The following is an 8,549-nucleotide window of genomic DNA, read 5'->3' on the forward strand; positions in this document are numbered from 1 at the left end:
TATCTGTTCCCCAACCGCTTCTATTGCCTGTGTCACAACTGTATGGTGAAAGATATATTACCATTGTGTTAAAGTCAAGCATTTTAAAATACAGTTGGTTTCTTGAACTCAATTACTAAAGGCTATTATCTAAAGAATAATCAGTTAACTCAGAGCAAACCAAATTATTGTTGATTGCTCCTTATTCATAACCCAATTTAGAAATACGTGCGTAACTCCAATTGCTGGGAGTAACAAAGCTACACTTTTCCTGTACCTTTTTTAGAGAGGTATGTGTAATCTTCGAATACACAAAAAAGAAAATAATGCATTTTCACGCGCTTTATTGAACGACCAAAAGGCTAATAGGCTATTGTACTGTATACAGTTTGCAGTTGACAAGGCGCTGGTGCGAGGAGTTTCGCGAATTGACAGAATCTGACATTCATTCAGTTGCCTGTTTACAAATACTTTGTACAAGTTCATGTGTCATACCTATGCTACCATATATGTGTGTTCAGTCTTCGCTAACACTTTTGTATTTTTTTCTTTCTTTCCAAAAACAGAGGGTTGATGCTGATGTCAATTCCACTACGACAGATGTCAACTTTTTGGGCAACCCCCCCCCCCCCCCCCCCCCCCCCCTCTCTCTCTCTCTCTCTCTCTCTCTCTCTCTCTCTCTCTCGCTTTCTCTCTCTCTCTCTCTCTCTCTCTATCTCTCTCTCTTTCTGTCTCTCTCTCTGTCTCTCTCTCTCTCTCCCTCTTCCAGTCATCACGCGTTTCAATCCAGTCAATTGTTGTTCGTTCAGAAGCACACTAATTATTCTCAACAACATGTCACTGATCTGTAACAGTTCACCTGTTTGATCTGACTTAACTGTCGGCTTAATCAAACTATGAATCTACAATAATGACAAAATAATATTTTGGCTACACTAATGGTAGTAGGCTAGTAGGCTAGTTATTGATCAGTGATTGTTAATGACGATGGTCATTAAGCCTGTCAGTCAGAAATCTTTGACCATCTTGAGATTAGGCTATTTGATCATGTTTTACTTTGGCCTTTCAGTTAAAGTGTCAAAGGTGCCTGAGGGAACCAAAGTCAACAAAACGTTTCTAAACTGCCGGATTATGACTGAAGACAAACAAACAAGCATAAAGCTCGACTGATTTTATGCCCACCCGCGCGCCCCGAAGGAACTGCGTGAGAATTGCCTAATAAACTATGAATTAACGAGGTTGACTGCCCTGACTGGTGTTTACTGTGTTCAAGGGACACGTGTGACGAAGATTCAATTCTCTCTATCTCTCAAAATTCAACAAAGCCTCTCTCTGTGAGCAATAGCACGTTCTCGTCGGATATTCATGTTATACAACAGAAAATTCATTTGAAAATAAACGAATGTACTTTCATTGTGGTTGATATCTAAATGAACCTTTATTTTCAGAGATAATGGTTGTTGGACAATAGATAGCCTACCAATCTGCATCTTTCAGTGGCGCGTAAAGGCTACTTATTCGCTGCGCAGCATTCCTCCGTTGAAAATCATGAATTGCCGAAATAAAGAAAACAAAATCCATCAAAACAACCATGTAGGTCAAAATAAAAGGTCGAACTGGTAAAACGAACACAAATAAATGAATACTGAACGTCGATTTCAGCAAAGAGCGACACTTTGTTACAGTGGGTGCGCACAGTTGTGACAACTGTACAAACACCTTGCGCACCAAGCACACCGTCAACCGCCACTCACCTGACTGTGAAGAGCTCCCCCGAAACAACGCCGAAGTCAGGAGAAAGCCGAAGCAACACAGGGCAGATGCTTGCTTCATTTTGAGGATGTCTGTAACTCCTTTGATTCACATGTCCAGAAGCAAATCCCTATCTGCTTGGAAAAGATAAAACATGAAGCAGTCTACTTCAAGACTTTTGATTCTCATATGTTGTAAGTAGTCCAGCCGTCCTCGTCCAGTTATTGACCTCCAAATTATTGTCAAATATGTTTACACAAACAGATGCGTAGTACTCTCCACTGTGTCCAGTAAACGGGTTGTCAAAATAGTAAGGCAATGTTCATGCCATTACTCTCGGAGTTGACTACGGTATGCAGCGGAGGCTCACGTACCGGAGACACCCCCCCCCTGTAAGTTGTTCTCCTCCTACAGTTTACATGATTGGTCAACTGTCCTGCTGATTATCATAAACCCTCCTTTCATACAAAGTAATTCAATTGTGTTACACCTGCTGTCACACAGTAGCCCACAGATAAAAGGTTGTATTCGCTATTTATATCAACATTTTAACGAGTAGCTTACCAGTTAAAGATTACAATGAGCTCGAAAACATGTGCAGACTTTATGCAGGTGATTGCTTTTCATAACCTACATTTAATAGTCATCCAGATCAATAATGTGTTTTAGTAAACATTTCTGACTTGAATTCGAATACATTAAATTCAAATATCAAGAGACATTTGTAAGAGACATTTGTAAGAGAGTGCAACTGTGATTATATCAAAAATACATACCTGCTTGTTTCAACGACGGTCATAGAATTCACCACCAGGGGGATGGGAGTATATACTTGGGGTAGGACGTGCCCTAACATCAGAAGAAATGCACTCACTTATAAGAAGCATGGTTTTACCATGCAATTTATATATTTTACCTCATCTTCCAATCATCAATGAGCACACTTTAAGACTTTGAAAGTGGAAAGTTAGCAATTTTTCACAAGAGTCAGAGGGTCAGTTTTGTTTCTGCTCGGTTGCAGAATGAATAATGCACTAATCTGTGTGGCGCTTCCTCCCTGTGACTGCAATACTGACCTCTCACCACATGGGGGAGTTGCTTTCTCACCTTAAGGGTCAGCCACGCAGCAGCTGCCAGCAGGGGGGATGGAGGTGATTCAAGCTGCCACCCACTACTTTACTTACTCTCTAAATGACATTGGTACCTTATCATTGATACACTTTATTAAAAGAAGTTCAATGTGACAAGCTTTTAATATCTTTGACAACACCAAATTATAAAAAAATATTAAAATAGGATTTGACGTTTATTGAGGGTTTTATTTTCCGATGAAAAAAACCATCTCAGTGGGTGTGCCATTTATAACTTTTAATACTAAAATGCAATTTAGCAGCTTCATACTTTAAAAATTATATTTCATGATGACGTTATCTTCTTAATGCTGTCAATTACATAATTTATTTCAGAGATTATGAAATGGAATACGATGAGATTTCATATGTTTGGTGAGGCTCCCCGAGTGCCTAGTGTGTAGCTAATCTAATACATAACTCCTTAGTTTGTTTAATGGAAGAGACTTTGCTGCATGACGCACGCCAATAAAGCTAAACTTCCAGAGCCATTCTCCCTCATAATGATTCTGGCAGTTATGAAGCAACTTCATCATACTTCACAGAGTTAGCCTTACTGTTGCCTCAGAACCAGCCATCTCCCCCATCACTGGAGGTTTGCTTTCTTCAAAAACATGCACCCGCACGTGCATGCACACACTCATGCACATGCATACAGAGAAAGACACTTAAACTGGGGAAATTCCAGAACGTAGTGGATAGTGCATGCAACAAAAACAGGCACCACAAGCAGTTACATGGAATAACACATTATATCTTTATGTCAACACAGATTTGTTTTGCCAATATTTGCATGTAATTACCAAATGTATTACTACATTAGTCATTTTCTCCATGTTGTTCCATTTAAAGATGTATAACCCTTTTTACCAGCAATGTCACAGAGAGCTTCACAGATGCGCATATCAACCTAAAACCAAGGAAGACAAGGAAAAAAAACAGAAGACAAGGAAGATAAGGCAAGGAAACGCAAAGGACAAGGAAACACAAAAGAAGACAAGGAAAAACACCTAGAAAGACTTGCAAAAATGTAAGAAACCCTGACTGTGACAACTCAGTGAGGGATCCCATCCTCCAGGAACAGTTGGTGAAACAGAGAGGTATGGACTATATGCTGTTTACAATTCTGCAGACATGGAGAGAAAAGTCAATAATATGAAAGTGAATTGATGGTGATTAACCGTAGCAGTTCCTAGTGAATGATGCCTACCTATCACTGGCAAACCATTTCAACATAACCTCCTAGACGAATAACACAAATGTCTGTTGGATTCGGAGAAGGATTCCTGTTTAATGCAAATACATTGAGGCAGGAAGTTGTTAGAAGCATCTGTTACTGTCCAACAGCTCAGCTTTCAACTGACAAGAGAAGGGTTGGATGGGTAAGGCTTTTATAGTCTGTAAAATGTCTCTCTATGGAGCTTCAGACCTCAGTCACCCAAACTGACCTCCACAACCTTGTTTCATTTCATCTCAAAAGATCAGCAGGTTTATCGGGGTTTTCAAAAGCTTGCTTGCGGGTGAGCCACAGCCTTGCAGCATGAAGCTCTTTTGGAGGGATTCTGAAAGAACGTCATGAGTGATGGTGAAAGGTAAGAGACAGTCTTGAATCCTCCAGTCAGCGCCTCGGATGGCCTCTTAGGGGTTACGGCTGCCCTCAGAGTCAATGTGGGGACCGGCTCACTGAGCAATAAGCAGCATTACAGCGTTACACACACATGATTACGTGGGCACTCTCTCTGCGAATGACTCTCATCAGAAGTCACTGAAGAACTCAGTGAGTGTGTAATTGTTTCCCATTAGGAGGAGTTGTTGGCTGCCATCAGATCCCATCCCACCGTCACATTTGCTGACGAATGCTCTGTGTCCAGTCAGTGAAGCAACTTCCTTCCGACTGCAGCCACTGGGTTGTGGCTGAATTGCTCAGGACCCCCAAAAGCCCACAGCCTTTCAGACATTGCAGCTGGCTGGCTGAATATGCGGAGTCGACAACTTGTCATTGACATGGTGGCAAAGGACGGAGTTGGAGGGATATGAACGGGAGCATACTAAAGAAAGGCAAGACACTGTCATTTAAGATCAACATGACGATATGTAACGTGTCAGTCGTTAGTATATGTTTGTATGCTGTACATATTCAACAGTACCTCATCCCAATAGGACGGTAAAGATTCAAACCACCTCCAACTCATGTTGCTGTGGGTATGTGTGCTAGCCCTGGCCCTATCTTATTCCATCCCTCCAAGGTCTGCCTAACGGGGGTGAATAATTCTTAGCATGTGCCCCTGTGAAGGTGTGGTAAATTGGACATCGTACGTTGCAAATGATGGGTTGGTCCAAAGAACAGACAAGGCCAGCTGTGTGAAGTGAGACTCGTGGATAAGATAGACAGGGCTATGTTGAAGTTGTTACAGTAATGATCTGTCTTGGCTCTCTCTCTCTCTCTCTCTCTCTCTCTCTCTCTCTCTCTCTCTCTCTCTCTCTCTCTCTCTCTCTCTCTCGTTGCATTGCATGTGGACCATGATTGTGACTAAATGTCTTTCCTTCTACACTGCTGCCATCTAGCGGACAAAACAGATAATGCGTCTGTAACTCGAACTTCTTAGAGAAACAAGCCGTGATAAAGATTAAATAAGTTATATGATTTAAGGTGGTGTCCACGATAATAAATAAATGAAATCACATCCCCAAACAGTGTGATTGAGGACTAGATGTTTATGCTTATTAATAATCGTGTTTTATGCCGTTCAAGAGGCCACTAGAGAGCAGCAACAGCGCAGACACAATGACGTGACAGCATTAGTGGATTCACTTTTTACTGAAGAGATGCATGTGTGATAGAGGCACGAGAGGTATGCAGTACAGTATACACCCACACGATTTGAATGTACACTCGCAAAGTAAGACAGTGGCAGTGGAGAAGGAAGAAAACGCAATTGTTATTTTATGTGAGCAATACTGAGATGACGTCATCATATGCGTAAAGTCATCGTGGGGTCTGCAGACAACTACTGTGACAACTACTGTGTTATTCAATCTCACTGGTCACACTGACTCAATAGAGAAATACTTTTGACTCATCACTTTACTGAAAGAAACTCAGGTTGATACTACTACAGGTTAGATACTGTACCACTGCTTGACACTCCTTTTTTGTTCTGCCATGGACAATACAGGAGCAACGACAGAGTGAATATGTCTATTAACATCCTAAGCGATAGGCTGCCAACAGGGATGAAGGATTCCATGGTTATGAACAAGGTTATTCCGTCTCTATCATTTATTTCCAAGTTACAATGGCAGTACAAAGACGACAATACGAGAACAGTGGATACTGTTAACCTACGCTGTTTATCATTCGATTGTAGGACCATCCTAAAACACATTTTGAACGTTCCAACAACAGTACTGTACCGTTGGTTCTGCCACTCATAGCAGTAGCGAAGCAGCCCCCACCACACTACAGAGGAACAATGTGTTACTCCAAACATAAGTCAACTGTCAGTTTCAGGAGATCTTTCCCCAGATACAGTTATGTAGCGACTTTCTTTGAAGTGACTCCCTTCACACGCATCTCTATCCTGCACGGCTGCACTTCGGGTCCTCGTTGAATGTGTTGACTGTGTGTAGTAGATGTTTTGAGCTCCCATACAGAGTATAGGCTCTCGCAGGGGCCTCTGTCTGGAGGCCGTTGGTGTGGTTTACCGTTCCCATTTGAGCCCTGTGCTTCCCTGACCCCGGACTCAGCCACCACACAATGAAAGTGCTGACATTTATGCCAGTCAAATGCAGGTACACACACACACATTTTTTTTTCTGTCTTTCTTACCTATTTCTTTTGCAAAAAAGTGTCTCCATAAGCTTTGAGAGGAGGTGGGATGAGTGCGTGTGTTTGCTTTGAGTTCACACCGTTCATCCTTTAAAAAGAGTAATGGTCCAAACTAAATGTATTAAACTGTGAGATTCAAATGATATTATAAAACATAGACCTCAGCTGTTATGAAGTTTTCCCAATTTTTTATTTGATTTAAAGGGTATGATATTTGGAAATCTTCAAAGGTTTATTTGAATTCATTTCCAGTTTTCAGTTCAGCGCTTGACAGCTGTGCACACATTTGTGACAAACCACTAATGTCTGGATCCATGCATCCCCAACCCCACAGTCCCTGTACAAGCTCACACCAATCTCCAGCACCACAAGTCTCTCTCTCTCTCTCTCTCTCTCTCTCTCTCTCTCTCTCTCTCTCTCTCTCTCTCTCTCTCTCTCTCTCTCTCTCTCTCTCTCTCTCTCTCTCTCTCTCTCTCTCCTCCTCGTTTTCTCCCTGTTAAGGTTGTCATGCTGTCTTCTGCAATTCTGTAGCTGCTTCTTTCTTTTACGCAGTCCTTTCTCTCTCTCTCTTTCGCTTCCCAAGACTAACAAGCCGACCTGCAGGTGTGCACTACTCCACAAAACCACTCTTTTTCTCACTTTCCCTCACAGTGTCTGCCTTTGTCAGCTGCACTCATCTCTGTCTCTCTCCCTTTTACTCTTTCTCTTTTTAGTCTTTCTCTCTCTTTCCTCTGTCAGAGGGCTGTAGAACTTGGTTAAGCAGAGGAAGGAAAGTGGAAGTTCCCTCACAGTCCAACTTCCTCCCCACATAATGTTTGCGACCCCCGCTCTTTGAGCTATAAACATTACCCAAAGGACTTTGCAGTAACTCCAGGTCTCCCTCATTAATGGTTTTGTTGCACAATATGTTTTGTGTCAATAAGGTGTCCTAATACTATATCCCCAGTGTTGTATACAAATAAAATATAATCATAATTATGTTGCCCCTGTGTATGTGTTTAGCTGTCATAGCACTGTGTCATTCCTCTATGATCCACAGTAGGTCAGGCAAGCCCTGGCACCTGTAGAGCTAGATACTTCCAGCAGCAACACTTGTGTTGCCACACAGCTACTACGGACCCCACCCCTCCCCTCCCACTCCTAATCCAGCACTGCTCCCACTCTGACAGCTCATAATTTGGCACACACACATCATTTAGGTCCCAACTTGATCCCAGCCAGACAGATGCATCTTGGCAACTCTCTATGGTGTATTTATAATCCCCATTTCCAGTATAAAAACAGAATGGTAAAGTAAACCTTATACATGGGACATTGAAAGTGAGCAAGGTTGGATCTCAGAAGTCCTTAATCCCATTACACCTTCTTCCTGGTCTTCTTCCCCACAAAGCCTCAGTATAAAGTCATGGCACCAGAGAAATGTCCGTGAAAGTGTCAGTGGCAAAAGAGAGAAGACTCCAGGAAGCACTTAGGTCCAGGAAAGTCTTAAGATACAGCCAGGTTGTTTAGTAAAGTGAGAGATGCAGAGTGAAAGACCAGCCCAAACATCCCCCATCACTGAGCAGGAAAAACTGGAATGGGAGTGAACGGTGATTGCACAACAACCAGTGAGAGGTTATTCATAGGATTTGAAGCTCTGGAGCAGTTTACTGTAGCCTTCACAGTAATCAATGCCACATATCCACAGAAACAGCATTTTACAAGCTCAGAAAAAAGAGCTTGGAGCATTGAACCACATTGGAAAATAGGGTTCCATCTGCACATGTATGATAAATTATTATTCTAGATCCATCCCTGTCGATGTGAGATTTTTATGCCTTAATAGGCCTATCAGTAACCCAGAAATTGTGTGTTAATGG

This window comes from Hypomesus transpacificus, chromosome 23 (genome assembly GCF_021917145.1).
Source record: "Hypomesus transpacificus isolate Combined female chromosome 23, fHypTra1, whole genome shotgun sequence".
Taxonomy (NCBI): Eukaryota; Metazoa; Chordata; class Actinopteri; order Osmeriformes; family Osmeridae; genus Hypomesus; species Hypomesus transpacificus.